This window comes from Ursus americanus, chromosome 8 (assembly GCF_024610735.1).
Source record: "Ursus americanus isolate L20-20 chromosome 8, mUrsAme1.1.p, whole genome shotgun sequence".
Lineage (NCBI taxonomy): Eukaryota > Metazoa > Chordata > Mammalia > Carnivora > Ursidae > Ursus > Ursus americanus.
Window position 1 is genome coordinate 44,717,545 of NC_142134.1, and position 16,434 is coordinate 44,733,978.

The 16,434-nt window shown below is 39.8% G+C and overlaps 1 protein-coding gene and 1 pseudogene across 5 annotated transcripts in view; one reads left to right on the top strand and one right to left on the bottom strand.

Annotated features, from left to right (window-relative positions):
- The window catches only part of FRYL (FRY like transcription coactivator), a 249,123-nt gene that overhangs the window by 40,781 nt on the left and 191,908 nt on the right, over nt 1–16,434 (top strand). Inside the window, exon 3 of one of the 5 annotated variants that reach the window (XM_087864148.1) lies at nt 11,116–11,165. The exons of the other annotated variants lie outside the window; for them this stretch is intronic. The gene's annotated coding sequence lies outside the window, so the exon portion shown is untranslated. The remainder of the gene's footprint in view (nt 1–11,115; nt 11,166–16,434) is intronic. 5 annotated transcript variants of the gene reach the window in all.
- Nucleotides 12,246–13,193, bottom strand: LOC123804012 (mitochondrial fission regulator 1-like pseudogene; annotated as a pseudogene).

A 16,434-nucleotide genomic window follows, 5' to 3' on the forward strand; every position in this document is an offset into this window, starting at 1 on the left:
GCCAGCCAGAGAGGGAACAAAAGCAGGGGGAGTGGGAGAGGAAGAAGCAGGCTCATAGCGGAAGAGCCTGATGTGGGGCTCTATCCGTAACGCCGGGATCACGCCCTGAGCTGAAGGCAGACGCTTAACCGCTGTGCCACCCAGGCGCCCCTTTTCATACATTTTTGAAGCAGCTGACTTAAGCAGAGAAAGACAGTCATCATATGGTTTCACGCATATGTGGAACATAAGCAATAGCATGGAGGACCATAGGGGAAGGGAGGGAAATCCGAAGGAGGAGAAATCAGAGAGGTAGACGAACCATGAGAGACTCTGGACCCTGGGAAACAGACTGGGAGTTTCAGAGGGGAGGTGGGTGGGGAGACGGGGTAACAGGGTGATGGATATTAAGGAGGGCACGTGTGGTGATGTGCACTGGGTGTTATACGTAACTAATGGATCATCGAACACTACATCAGAAACTAATGATGTACTATACAGTGGCTAACTGAACATAATCAAAAAATAAAGCATTGACTTGAGTCAGCATCTAGATAAGCGCTCCCTTCGTTGCAATTTGTTAATTTTTCTAAGTTTCCCCCTCCCCCCTTGTCCTTAAAATTTATTTGTTGAACACACTGGGTCTTTGTCCTGTCCATGTGTTTGCTCCCGATTAGATTCCTGGGAAGTGATTGAACATACTCCTCTGTGCTTCGTCTTTCTTGTTAATCGGTAGTTGGATCTAGAGACTTGCTCAGATCCAGGTTCCCTTTCTTCTGGCAAGTCTGTGTTTTGACTGATGCACACGGCTTTTAATTCTCCCTCTTCTAATGTTGATCGGTTGCCATTGGTGCTCAATGCTTTAGATCAGGGAATGGCAAACTTTCTCTGTAAGGGGCCTGCTAGTGTATATTCTAGGCACTGTGGGCCATCTGGTTTCCTCTGACGCAACTACTAGACTCTGCCCTGGTAAGGGGAAAGCAGCCATAGCCAAAATGTAAATGAATGGGCGTGGCTGTGTTCTAATAAAACTTTATTTACAAAAACAGGTGATGGACTTCCTGCTGTCGGTTTATTAATTACGGGTTGCAAGATAGTGATGTTTTAATGCTATAGCTTTATTCATTTATCATGTGAAATCTTCTATAAGGAGGAACTGTTCCTCATGTACTATTTGTTACCTGGTTGTACAGTTTGTATAGGAAAGGTTGGAGAAAAGCTTGATAGTTTCCCCTGGTTTACCAGTTTCATAACAATGAGTTGGTTATATTGGCCTTCTCCAACAGTGATCAGTTAGGGTTGCCCTTTCTCCCCTAGGCTCATTATGGACTCTTAGATTTAAACATAATGGATTATTTTTATTGATGTTTAGATTATTTAAACTTTGGTCAGTGGGAGCCTTTTAAAGTTGCTTACAGAGTTATTTTGACATGACTTTAGTAGTTTTTGATAGCTTCTTGATTATCTGGTATGACGAGGAGTTCCAGGCACATCATGTACATTTCCTCCCTACACCTGGTATCCCTGGACCCAAAGGACCCCTGATTCCTTTACTGGGTAATAGGATTTCAAGACTATAGGGCTCTAGGGGTTCTCATTTCTAATGGATTGATCATTGTTTCTAGGTATTTTCAGGAGTCAAAATTAGGGGACAGATTTTTTTTTAAGATGGAAAACATGAGTTCATACTGATACTTCCAGTTCTGTTTCAGCTCTATAAGAGTTTTATTCAATCTTTATTTTACATCTGCCTTTTTCTTAGCTCAGAATCCTGATTCTCAGTCCTCATTTTGAGTACCCTGTGTGTTATACACATGGCCGTCTTAGAATAGCAGTACCAGTGTTAAAGCTTTGTCTCTGCCTTCTTTTGCTCAACCTTGTCTGTGAGATTTACCCAAGTTGTGTGAAATAGTAGTGTTTTCATAGCTGTGTAGTATTCCATTGTGTGAAATGCCACAGTTTCTTTATTCTCCAGTTGATGGATATTTGAGTTGCTTCTAGTTTGGGATACTTACGAATAAAGTTGCTGTGAACATTCTTGTACGTGTCTTTTGGTGAACATAGGTGCTTTTTTTCTCGGATATGTACCCAACAATGGAATTTGTAATTCTTTTTTGATGTAGGGCACATTCCCTTAGGAATGTTTAGTCCAAGTACTGTGTGTGTGTTCTCTGTCACCCCAGAACTTAGTGGCTTAACACAGGGCATCTTAGCTCAGTTGCTGTGGGTCATTTTCTGTAGGGTGCCTCCAGCTCAGGGTCTCTCAGAAAGCTGCAATCTTGGTGTCGGCTGGGGCTGCATTCATCCCAGGACTCATTTGGAGGGGGCACGAAGGTGCCCTTGGGGGTGCTTTTAAGCACAGTCAAGTGACTATTGGCAGGTCTCAAATCCTTTCTCGCTGTTGGCCAGAAGCTAGTTCCTTGGGCTTCTCCCCTTAACAACATGGCAGCTGGTTGTTACGTTGGAGCAAGGGAGAAAGAGTGTCCAAAATGGAAGCCGTGGCCTTTTCAAAACCTGTTCTTAGAGTGACAACTTGTCACATATGCTGCATTCTTTAAAAAAAATTTGTGTTAAAAAAAATATATGTAATATATAACATGAAATATACCATGTTAACCATTTTCGAGTATATAACTCATTTGCATTAAGTACATGCACATTTTTGTATAATCACCACCACCATCCATCTCCAGAACTTTTTCTGTCTTTCTCAACCAAAACTCTAAACCCATTAAATATTACTAACTCCCCGTGTCCCTCTTGCCCCAGCCCCTGGCAACCAGTGTTCTATTTTCTGTCTCTGAATTTGACTGCTCTGGGTCCTTCATAAGTGGAATCGTATGGTATTGGGCCTTTTGTGACTTATTTCACTGTAGCAGAATGTCTTCAAGGTTTCATCCATGTGCACGTGTCAGAATTTAATTCCTTCTTTTAGGCTGAATAACATTCCATTGTATGTATATACTGTGTTTTATTTATCTATGCATTTTTTGACGGACATTTGTTTCCTCCTTTTGGCTATTGTGAATAAATGCTGCTGTAAACATGGGTGTCCTGCTGCATTCTCTTCTTAGAAGTAAGTCTCTACAAGGCAAGAAACAACAATTGTTGGAGAGGATGTGGAGAAAGGGGATCCCTCCTACATTGTTGGTGGGAATGCAAGTTGGTACAGCCACTCTGGAAATCAGTGTGGAGGTCCCTTAAAAAGTTAAAAATTGAGCTACCCTATGATCCAGCCATTGCACTACTGGGTATTTACCCCAAAGATACAGACGTAGTGAAGAGAAGGGCCATATGCACCCCAATGTTCATAGCAGCAATGTCCACAATAGCTAAATTGTGGAAGGAGCCGAGATGCCCTTCAACAGATGACTGGATTAAGAAGTTGTGGTCCATATATACAATGGAATATTACTCAGCTATCAGAAAGAACGAGTTCTCAACATTTGCTACAACATGGACGGCACTGGAGGAGATAATGCTAAGTGAAATAAGTCAAGCAGAGAAAGACAACTATCATATGATTTCTCTCATCTATGGAACATAAGAACTAGGATGATCGGTAGGGGAAGAAAGGGATAAAGAAAGGGGGGGTAATCAGAAGGGGGAATGAAACATGAGAGACTATGGACTATGAGAAACAAACTGAGGTCTTCAGAGGGGAGGGGGGTGGGGGAATGGGATAGACCGGTGATGGGTAGTAAGGAGGGCACGTATTGCATGGTGCACTGGGTGTTATACACAACTAATGAATCATCGAGCCTTACATCGGAAACCGGGGATGTACTGTATGGTGACTAACATAATATAATAAAAAATCATTAAAAAAAAAAAAAAAGAAGTAAGTCTCTAAATACAGTCCTTACTAAAGAGGAGGTAATTACCTAAGGGTGTGAATACCAGGAAGTGTGGGGGTCATGGGGCTCCTCTCAAAGGCTGCCTACCATACTGTTTAAGTCAGTCTTAATAATTGTTCTCTGTACAGCCATGCCACAACTGGATATATGTTTAAGTTTATATATTTTAATTTTGATACTTAATTGTTCTAAAATGTAATTTTGTTTTATAATTGTATTTAACAGTTTCATGGTTCCAAAGTCAAATCTGCAAAACAAGATTTATTCAAAAGAGTCTAATTTCCATCTCTGGTTTCTCTACTTTCCCTACTAAGTAATTGTATTCTAAAAATTTGTTCTTCTGTTTTTTTTTTTAATATAAGCAAAATATGTATTCATATTCTTTCTCGTATAGAATGCTGTATGCCTTGCTTTTTTCAGTTAATATATCCTGGAGAGCCCTTCTTAGTAGTAAATTACTCATTCCTTTTTACAGCTACGTTGAGTGAATAGACCATAGTTTCATTTAGCCAGTTCCTAATTGGTGGGCATTTGAATTGTTTCTGATTTCTCGTTCATAGTACTGCTATTAATAGCCTTGTTTATGTACATGTCTTTTTATATTTTGCCATTATATGTTTGGGACAGATTCCTAGATGTGGAATTGCAGGGTCAAGGGGTAAATGAGTATGCAGTCTTACTAGATATTGCCAGATTTATCCTCACGTAGCTCATCTCTGTGTTCCCATCAGTAATGTGTGAGAGTGCCTATTTGTCTATACATAACCTTGGCAACAGAATATGTTGTCAGATTTTTGGGTTTTTTTTTTTTTGCTGAATGGAATATCCTTGTCATGTTAATTCCCATCTCATTATGAGTGAAATTGAATATCTTCTTTTTTAAAGATATTATTTATTTGACAGAGAGCACAAGCGGGGGGAGCAGCAGAGGGAGAGGGAGAAGCAGGCTCCCCGCTGAGCAGGGAGCCAGATGTGGTGGTGGGGGCTCGATCCCAGGACCCTGGGATCGTGACCTGAGGTGAAGGCAGACGCCTAACCAACTGAGCCACACAGGCGCCCCTGAACATCTTTTTTTAACCTTTAAAATTTCTTTATCTGTAAACATTTTAGAATCACTTAACAGTGAATTTTTAAGGATAATATTATAGCAAGTTTACACTGAGGTCCACGTTGGGGTGAATGTATTTTTATATGGTTAGGATGCATGTATGTTTCTTTTTCTGTTAACTGTCCATTTTTTTTTTTTAGCCCCATTTTTCTCTAGGTTTGTTGATATGTTATACTTTATAAGCCCTTTACGTATTAGGAATATCAGTCTTTTTTTGTCTATTTTCTTCTTCCTGCCAGTTAAAGAAAAGTTCCTCTGATCTGCTTGCTTTCTTTTGCTTCTCCGATCATGTTACCTTTATTCTTCACTGGTGGCGATTCCAGACCTAGTCCATGATTTCTTCAACTTAACATTCCCCCGATCAAATTCCGCTTTATCCACAAACTTGATGTTCCTGTGTTCCCTTTATTAGGTGATGGCATCATAATTTTCCTGGTAGAGCACCTGAAGTGATCTTTTGTGGTTTGTTGATCATTCAGCAAAGTGTTTAAGTCCCTACCAGGGGCCAGCTACCGGTGTAGGCACCAGGGAACAAATCGTCCCAGTCCTACCCCTCAGGGAACGGTCTAACGGAGGGGGAGTTAATCAAATATATGCACAAACCCATGTCTAAATTTGTGGTAAGTATTTCAAGAGAGAATTTAAAGGTTGGGACACATGACTAGATTGGAGAGGTTAGGAGGGTAGCCTTGACAGAGAGACATTTAAGCTGAGATTTGAAGGCCAGGTAGGGTTCACCTGGTGGAAAACACCGAGGTGCCCGTTTCTAGATATAGGAAACTGTGTGAAGGATCTTGAGGCGGGGAAGAAGTTGAACTTCTAGGAAATGAAAAGGCCCGCTTGACTGGCATGAAGAGAGAGAAGGGGTGGAGGGCCTTGAGATGCAGTATGATTTACTTTGTAAAACAATTACTCTGGCTGGGGTGGGGGGAATGTATGGGAGGGGGAACATGCAAGTTGGTTAGGAGGCTGTAGTAGTATTTGTGAAAAGTGTTGGTCCCCCATTCGCTTGGTTGTGAAATTCTTTGAGTTCTCCTTCATTGCTTTGTCCAGGCCTCCCACGGTCTTCATTCAGGAAGTTCTCTCTTGACTACTCCAAAAGGTTCCACAAACTGGTCCTGCTCTTTCAGTCTTTCTTCTCACCTGTTTCAGAAGGTAACTTTCAGAAATCACAGGTCTGTTCATGTCACTTCCTTTCTCAAAAACTCATGGCAGCTCCCTGTGTTGGTTAATTTTGTGTGTCAGTTTGGCCTAAAGGATGCCCAGAGAGCTGGTAAACAGGATTTCTGGGTGTGTCTGTGAGGGTGTTCCCAGAAGAGGTTAGCATTAAGTCAGTAGACTAAGTAAAGAAGATCCATCCTCACCACTGTGTGTGGGCATCACCAGTCCTCCAAGGATCCAAATAGAACAAAAAGGCAGAGAAAAGGCGAATTTGTTTGTGCTCCTTGTGCTGGGACTTCCATCTTCTGCTGCCCTCAGACATTTGAGCTTTAGGTTTTTGGACCTTTAGAGTCTGGGACTTATACACACAGCAACCCCCTTCCCCTGCCCCGACCTTTGGCCTCAGACGAGAGCTATGCCATTGACCCCTCTGGGTCTCAGTCCTCCATGGGTCTCCTACTGAATTATACCACGTGGCTTTTGTGGTTTTCTAGTTTGCAGATGGCATATCATGGGTCTTCTCCATAATCATGTGAGCTAAATCCCACCGTAAATCTCTTATGTATCTCTCTATATATATCCTGTTGGTTCTGTTTCTCTGTAGTCTCTGAACCCTGACTAACATACTCCCTCATTGTGGAAAAATGAAAGCCCACCTGAAATTGAAGGCTTTATCATTTTCTTTAAGCTTCCAAGTGTGCTGCTCTGAGACAACCAAACTGATGTTTCTCCCTCTTTTCTTTAGCTCACGTTCATCTTCTGTCATGGCATCTCTGCTTCTGGAACACCATCTTCTCTCTCTCTCTCTTTTTTCCCTAAAGGCTCCCCTCAAATCCTACCTATTCCCCAGTCTTCCTTAAATCTCCCCAGTCAGGTTGACTGATAACCCACATACCCTATTTTTCTTTTTTAATATGTCAATTCTAAAATTTGTCACAGTGTCTGTATGTATTAGAAATATTCACATATTTATTTGGAGTGCAAAGAAGTGTGTATTTTTCATTTTTATAACTGCTAATAGATATTTGTTGAATTGTATGACATTAGGGAGCAGTCAGTGTGGTAGGTCACTTACCAAAATCTCTTGTAAAAGAGACAAGTCTCAAGTACAACTTAAAAAATATCTCGTATTAAACCTTCAGGGATAGGAAAATCTTACTTCCCTTGTGAAATGGTCTTTACCATTTCAGTGAATACCAAGTAATATTTAAAACTGTTACATTAGTTTGACATAAATATGTTTATATGGCAATACTAGAGAGCTCTTACGACTTCTGACGGGGGAGGAGGGGAAATGGCATATTTAGAGCATTTAGTATTTGATTTCCATGGTGGTGGAGAATGGCCAATAAAGTCATGACTGTGTCGTATATCTAAATCTCTTCTTTTACCTGAGGTATCTTGTGGACTAATCTTCCACTTGGCTAATTTCTTAACCAGGTGTCTTGCTAGGTTGAACGCACTAGTCTGTGTGTTGACAAAGACTAGTATACTTGATTCTCATATGTGATTTTGTTTGTGTATCCCAGCCGGCCAGCGTGTTTCTTTTGTGAAGAGTACTATCATTTACTGCTTGCAAACTTGCAAAAATGATATTATGTGCTCCATCTTTTTTTTTTTTTTTATTCTTACAGGTCTTCTGTCTTCTTTCTCCTTTCCTCTCCCTCTCTCCCTTTCCTCCTATGAATGAGGTTAAGTCACTGTCTGTTAATATAGCTTAGTATTGTGTAACTGTACTATATACACCATGCTGCCTTCTCATCTGAGGTCATTTCTCTGTAATTATAACGGAAATGGGGTTTATATAGATTTGTTTTACATGGGAGTTTTCAGATATTAATATAAGTTTTAGTCTGTTTGGATCACCTCTTGAAATAAATGACTATTTTTTTGTCTTCTTACATATTGATGCAATAAAATGGTTGGGAGATTATAAAAATTTTAATAATTCCATCCTGAATGGGATTTCTGTTTGTCATTGGAAATGCAGTGGGGACTAAACCTTTTAAACTTATTTTAAAAGTAAATTTCCTAAAGTCACGGTTCACATTTTTAGTGTTTCAGCAATAGTAACTAAATGAGAAGTGTTTTGGTTATATTATTCTAAGGTAAAAATATCTTCATGGAAATTTTTAGTGAGCTTGCTTAAGATGAAATTAGGACATTAAGTCTTAATTTCTGCAGTATGATTTTTTTTTTAAATTACTTTGAAACATTAACTGGGGCAGGTGGTTATAGGTAAGAATCAAATCGTCTTTGATAGTGTGATCTTCAATCATATTGCATTTAGTTTGGAGTGGTGAAAGTTTTTATTTTTAAAAGAGAATCCATAAAACAAAAAATGTTTCATGCAGTTCATGGTTTGACAGGTTTATGAAAGGCTTAAGTGATAAAATTGTCATAAGTGAAATACTGCGTTCCACATAGGATTTATGTAACTGGTAGCGAGGGTGAAAAACCTGGTGAGGTGGGAGAAGTGACTCAGTTCCTTGCTTTGCACTCTGCACTTCTATTTCCTCTCTCCTTTCCAATCCTACATGAGAATTCCAGCTTCCAGTAGAAACGCAACCTTAATACAGAAGCCCAATCTACTAAAAGATAAGCGTTTGTTATTTTGTAACGAGTCCCATTTGTACCGTATCGGAACTTTCTACAACACTCTCCTTGTAGGACAGTTGAGGAGGGATGGTCCTAGAACTGGATGAGTCTCAGATTCCATAAGGTCATAGATCTGTCATAGGCACTGTCTGTGTCCTTCACTGCCTAGCTTGCTAAACCATCAGGCTCAGCAAAGGTGGTAGAATTATGTCTGTTTTTATTTATTACACTCTACCTGGTGTTAGGTTTCTAGAAAGCTATAAATTTTTTTCTTTCCTTTTTTGCTTTATTCTAATAAATCTTCCAGTTAGTATTTACATCTGGCCTTATTATGATTTGGATGTATATCAAGATTCTTAAGAAGAGGAGCATAAGCTAAATTGGGAAGTTGGTTCAGAGACAACATTCCAAGGGTATTATTCCGATGACCCCGAACCCTTCACTAAACTGAGCCAGGGACCAAGTATTGTCTCAACATAAAGCAGGAATAAAGGAAAGGGGGCATACTAGGGATTAGGAGAAGAAGGATGATTTAAGTGGAGTGGGGGAAAGTTTCATTTTAACCACAGATGTGGCAATTGGTACTTGTGTGCTTTGTCAGGTTTTCCCTATAAACGTAGAGACTGCTGACTGAATTTTGAAGCTGATTGAATTATCACCGGTGTTTAAACTGAGCATCCATCTTTGGGCAACATTTTAGGTTAAAAATTATTTTAAGAACTCTGACTAAAACAGAAGAATGTCACTTTCCTTTATAAAGTTGTTCTAGGACTTTTAAATTAATAGTAAGACATTAACAGAAGAAGATTGACTTTAGTCTTAAAATAAGCAACAAATCTGTGATTTTTTTTTTTTTTGCTATAATATAATTTCTTTCTCCCTCTTTTTTTAAACTTCAAAAAAAAATCGATTTCTGGTTTCATATCACTGTGGTTAGAAAAGATGCCTGATATGATTTCAGTCCTCTTAAATTTATTCAGACTTGTTTTGTGGCTGTATGACCTATTCTAGAGGATGTTCTGTGTGTACTTGAGAATGTATGTTCTGTTGCTTTTGGATGGGATGTTCTGTGTGTGTGTGTGTGTGTGTGTGTGTGTGTGTGTGTGTGTGTGTATGTATAATGTTGAGTCTGTCTGGTCTAACATGTTATTTGAGGTTGATGTTTTCTTACTTTCTGTCTGGATAATCTATCCATTGATGTAAGTGAGGTATTCAAGTCCCTTGCTGTTATTGTATGGTATTTCTCTATTCATATCTGTTAATTTTTGCTTTATATATTCAGATACTCCTATATTAGGTTCGTAAATATTTACAAATGTTTTATCCTCCTGTTGGATTGACCCCTTTATCATTATATAATGCCCTTTGTCTCTTCTCATCTTACAATCTTTGTTTTGAAGTCTGTTTTTTCTTTTTCTTTCTTTTCTTTTTTAAGGATTTTATTTATTTGACAGAGAGAGACAGCGAGAGAGGGAACACAAGCAAGGGGAGTGTGAGAGGGAGAAGCAGGCTTCCCGCCGAGTAGGGAGCCAGATGTGGGACTCGATCCTAGGACCCTGGGATCATGACCTGAGCCGAAGGCAGATGCTTAACGCCTGAGCCACCCAGGTGCCCCCGAAATCTGTTTTTTCTGATACAAGTATAGCTACCTCAGCTTCCTTTTAGTTTCCATTTATACGGAATATCTTTTTTAGGAGAGTGTCTGTGCTTGCATGGGGAGGAGGGGGAAGGGGCAGAGAGAGAGAGGGAGAGGGAAAGAGAGACTCTTAAGCAGGCTCCATGCCCATCTCTGAACCTGATGTGGGGCCCGATCCCAGGACCCTGAGATCCTGACCTGAACCGAAATCAATAGTCAGATGCTTAACCAACTGAGCCACCCCGGTACGCCTGGAATATCTTTTTCTATCCCTTCACTTTTAGTCTGTGTATGTTCTTACATCTAAGGGAATCTCTAGTGGGCAGCATATAGGTTTTGTTTTTTAATCCATTCAGCTACTCTGTCTTTTGATTATAGTATTTAGTCCATTTATATTTAAAGTATAATTATTGATAGGTATGTACTTATTGCCATTTTGTTAATTGTTTTTTGGCTGTTTTTGTAGTTCCTCTCTGTTCCTTTCTTCTCTTTCTTTATGGTTTGATGACATTCTTTAGTGGTATGCTTATATTCCTTTTTCTTTATCTTATGTATATTGACTGTAGGTTTTGTTTTGTAGTTAAGGTTAGCCTTAACTGTAACAACTTATATCTACTTACATCTATAACAGTCTATTTTGAGTTGATAAAATAGTTGCCAACTTAAGTTTGATAGCATTTGCTCAACATTTTTACTCCTCCCCCGCATGTTTTTAATGTCACATTTTACATCTTTTTTCCCCCCTCCTTTCTCTTTTAATCCTCTCCCTTCTCCAGCTCTCAAAAAGTACCCAGAGATTAAATGCAAGGAAGTTCAAAGAGCCAAGGTAAGCCAGCCCAAGATTAGCAGGCTCCCTCCCACAGGGGCCAAAGTCTGGGCACTGGGGTCTGCACTCAGGGCCTGATAGTAAAAACTGGTACAGAATAAGGTGGTTCCAGAGACTAGCCGTAAATGGGGCACCCCCAACAGGGCCAGGATGTGTAAGAAGTGGTGTTTGTTGGCCTTGTCAAAGAGCTCCTTCCCGTAGGCATCTGGAAATTGGGTGCTGTGCGTCCCATAGGAGGCTAGGCCTAAGGCCCCAACTCTGGATGAGGCACCAAAGCAGCAGAAAGCAGCCGTGGTGGTGGGTCGTCATGTGCTGAAAGAACCTACATCTTTTTGTCTTGTGTATCCCTTAACTAATTATTGTACTCATAGTTATTTTTACTACTTTTAAGATTAATAATAGATGATAAATCCATTATTTTTTATTATATTTATCTTTCCAGTGAGATTTACTGTTTGATATGTGTTCCTTTACTGATTCGTGCTCTTTCTTTTCAGCTTAAAGAGGTCATTTTAACGTTTCTTGTATGGCTGACTTAGTGGTGATAAACTCCTTTGGCTTCTGCTCATCTGGAAATCTCTCCAATTCTGAATGATAACTTTGCTTGATTGGAAGTTTGCTTCTTTAAGGCATTTTGAATTTATTATGTCACTCCCTTTTGGGCTGCAAACTGTCTGCTGAAAGATGTATATTGATACGCTTATAGGGGTTCCCTTTTACAAAGCAAGTTATTTTTCTCTTGCTGCTCTTAGGGTCTTTTTGGAGTCATCTCATTTGGAACTCTGGGCCTCCTGGATCTGGATGTCTGTTTCTGTCCCCAGGTTAGGGAGGTTTTCAGCCATTCTTATTTCAAATGAGATTTCTGTCCCTTCTAGGAGCCCTATAATGAGAATGTTAGTCAACTTGATGTTGTCCCATAAGTCCCTTAAGCTATCTTCACTTTTTTTTGTTGTTGTTGTTCTTTTTTCCTACTTTCTGCTCTGATTAGCAACAGATTTCCACTGCTTTGTCCTTGAGTTCACTTATCCTTTCTTCTGTTTCATCTGGTCTGCTGGTGAACCCCTCTAGTGTGTTTTCAGCTCAGTTATAGTATTCATCAGCTCTGGGGCCTCTGTTTAGCACTTCCATATGTTCTCCATCTCTTTGTGGGGTTCCGTGGTCCTTTATTCTTCTCCCCAGTTTGGTGAGCATCTTTAGGACCATTACCTGAAACTCTTTATCAGGTAGATTACTTATGTGTGTTGTCATTAAGGTTTTTTTCTCTGAGGTTTTTATAAGAGCTAGATTTTGGCTCTGTTCCATCTGGTGAAAGTCCTTCAAGATCCCCATCATATCTGCAAAGCTGCTGGCCTTGGATAGAGAGACAGTCATCTTCAGACGAGCCGCAGGGAGTGTTGTATTCTGGTTTGCAACCTTCAGGGCTGGCAGAACAAAGCAGGGGGACTGATGGAAGCTCAGGGACCTCTACCTTGGTCTCCTTGGTGATGTCACTAATGACAAGGGAAGTTGTACAGTGGAATGAGGATCCTAAAACAAGGTAAGGGAGAAGAGACATTTAAACTTCCTGGAGATAAGAAATCTGTTGTTAATGAACCCAAAGCTGTATCAGCTGCCACTGTCTTCACAATCTGGCTGTGCAGGTGGCTCAGCTCATCTTGCAGTTCTGTGGTGTGGCTTAGGGCACTGGCAGGGCTGGCTTCTTCAAGGTCAGGAGCCTCTCCTCAGACCCATGCAGCTTGGGCACCGAGGCGTTGCGCTGCATGACAGTCTGAGGTCTCGGCTTCCAGGTGTGCCTCAGGGGTTGTGTGTCACTCCTGACCTGGGCCTATGTCTCTTCTTCATCTGTAGCTATCCAGGCGATGTCAGCCAGAGTAGGGACACAGGTCAGACATGTTGAGCAGGCTCTCGAGGGGTGCCCAGGGACATGGCTTCAGAGACAGGTTGGTCCCAGTTCTTCTCTCCTGAACTGTGAGTAGCGCCATGTGGCTTGTCTTGCCAGATTGGGATGGTCACATTGGCTTCCATTGCTGATATTTCAAATGGTTCTTGCACTTGAAGGACAAGGCAGCCACAGGGCAGCTCTGGGGGCACGGGTTGGCTGGAAGTATGACTCCTTTATGTCAGGCATCTAAAGGAGCACCAGACTGCTCTTCCTAATGGCCCCTCCTAAAACAGCAGGCTTCCCCCCATTTTTTTTTTTTTTACTTTCGATAAGGCAAATTTATTCTTTATGAAATAATTAACACACAGTTTACCTAACTATGCTTAAATCTTTTTCAGAGAAGTCTCTAGCTTTCGTTCTGAGGTTCAGAATCAATATAAAAACGTTGAAATCATAGTTACATTTTAGGTTGAGAACTTTATTGCATAGAACGCCATGTAACAGCTTATTCTTTTGAAAGATAAAAGAATCCAGATGAGCAGTATTCGTAGTTCATTTAGTAGCTTTGTCAGTTTCCATAGCTGCGAAGTTGAACATTTACAGAGATTATGGGTTTGTTTGGGTTGAAATGAAGTGATGTGTGTAAAGCACCTAACCTAGTTCCTTATGCATAGTAGGCCCTCAGTAATTAGTGGTTGTTACTGTTTTTCTTACTGGCTACTTAATTAATTTGGATTTCTAGGGCACCATTTCTTTGGGTACAGTGAACCAATTCTGAATTCTACCCTCCTATATTTGTAATTTGTTTAGACTGACTTAACCGCTGTGAAGAATAAAGCCTATTGGTGGAATAGGGTGGGGTTTTTGGACTTCTGTGTGCAATCCTTTTAGAGTTACTGGATGTACTGGAATGTGGAGGCTTAAGCTTTGTGGCATGTTCTATATGGTCATCCATGGTGACCAAACTCATTTGGAATGTTGTTTTGTTACTAACTTTGAAATGTGTTATTTTCCATACAGAGGATTTTGATCTGAATAAATTGCTTATTATCTTTTATAAATTTCTAGAGCAAGAGGAGCTGTCAATCAGTGTAAACCTTACCATACACAATCCTTCCTTTCATAAACATGGAGAGGAGGCGTCCCCAAGATAACCATTTTTGGGATGCAGCCAGGCACCTTTGTGTAACTAGGATGGTATGGGATAGCACCCAACGTCGGAGCTTGTCACACAGGGAAGTTGTGGCTCACCAGACCTACAGTCGTGTTTTTTTGAGCCTTAATAGGTTACTTAAATGGTTGGGTTTTTGTTTTTGTTTTTGCTGTTTTAATCAACAGCTAGCCAGTTCCTCAAAGAGGGGCACAAAGCTGTTCATAGAGTTGTAGATTGTCGATACAGTGAGTCTTCTGGCCCCAGAGACGTGAGCCCCACTTACTTGGAGAGGTCTTTCCTGTCCCCCTTTCCACCTAAATTAATGATTGTCTCCCTTGTTTGCACCTGGTTGTAGCTTGAACGTATTTAGGTAACTTTTGTCAAAGCACCTGAAACTGATCATGTTTTTCTTCTGGCTGGCCTCTAAGCTTCTGGATGGTGGTGGTTGTGTCTGTGTGGGTACCACTTAGAGCAGATCCTGGGAACTCAGGGTTGACCATTAGTCATTGTTAAGTGCATGTCTCCCTGTGGCTTGTGGAGACTCCTCATTCACTGGTCCGATAATATTGTTGGATATTATCTCTAACAATTTTTAATGAAAGACCTCTAGAGAAGCTAATCCCATCCTGTATCCTGTACCACCCCCATCATACCCACTCTTCTTTCTTTCTCTTCTGCCAGTGCAAATTTTCTATTTCCTTTATTTCTTTCAAGGGACATTTCAAGTCCTTCTCCATGAAGCTTTTTCAAGGTATGTTTAATTTTGGTTAGTAGTGATTAAAATTTAGAAATCCGGGAAAAGGTGAGAAATGTTAATCAGAACTGGAAATTTGGAATTGCTCATTAAAATACATTATTCTTTTAGGGGCACCTGGGTGGTGCAGGCGGTTAAGTGTCCAACTCTTGGTTTTGGCTCAAGTCATGATCTCAGGGTCGTGAGGTCAGCCTCCTCACTTAGCGTAGAGTCTGCTTGAGATTCTCCTTCTGCCCCTTCCATTCATTCTCTCTCAAATAATCTTTAAAAAAACGTTTTCATTACTAAAAGAATCATGTATTTGTAAACATTTTCCTCACTTAAAAATCAGAAGTTATGTTAATTTTGGCAAAATTTTTGATTTTTTTCCCCCAAGTAATTCAAAACCTCAAATTACTAGGAATTTTAGGCAAATCTTATGGAAAGAAGGTGAAAGTTGTGTTATAATTTTTCAGGTTGTCATGAGAAAGGGGTCTTTTGTTGCATCACATGGCATTTTATAATATCCTGTAAAAAGTATAAAGATTGACTTTATTGTCCTTATTTATAAAAGTTTTTTTTTTTTTAAGATTATTTATTTATTTTAGAGAGAGAGAGCGGGAGAGCAAGAGAGCAGGGGGAGGGGCAAAGGGAGAGGGAGAGAGAATCCCAAGCATACTTCACACTGAGCATGGAGCCATTTGGAGCTTGATCCCTGGACCCCGAGGTCATGACCTGAGCCAAAATCAAGAGTTGGCCACTTAACCAACTGAGCCACCCAAGCACCCCTATAAGAAGTTTTATTGGGATTTAAAATTGAAATCCTTTATGTAGGCTCCTCCCCCCACTTCAATTAAACTGTAATAATTTATTGAAAGTTAATATATTTAGGCAGAAACTTTGATGTCATTGAAATTTTTTTTTTTTTTTTGAGAAAACTACTCCTTCTAAGACAAAAGCAGAGGAGACCATTTGAACCAAGAACTGGTGAACTTTGGAGTACTATAAATCATGGTTGAACTATGAAAGTTTTATGTTGCCCAGTTGTCTGCTATTATTTTTTTGTTTGTACAGGACCTGTGTTTTGCTAATTTCTTTACTAATATCATTAAGCAGGTAGAGGGGAAAAAAAGTATGATTGAAACTAAAAGTTAGTGTTTAATTTGATTCTGAGTTTTAGAATAATTTTAAAGTGAATTGTTTTATACCTTTATGGACAATGTAACAAGAATAGTATTTGCTTTGTAACATAGATATTATATATACAGGCACATACAAAGACATCCACAATATATATTTTAACATTTTTATGCTTATGAGTTTTCAGATAATATACAATAGCATTGATTTTTTTTTTTTTTTACATTTAATAGTGTGTAGATAACGTACATTTAATGACAGACCTTTGCATTTATGCTTGGTTTCCATATTATTTGTTGAATTTAATTTTTATTTAGTGCTTTTATTATTTTTATGAAAGCCAGTTCGCTAGGCACTGTGG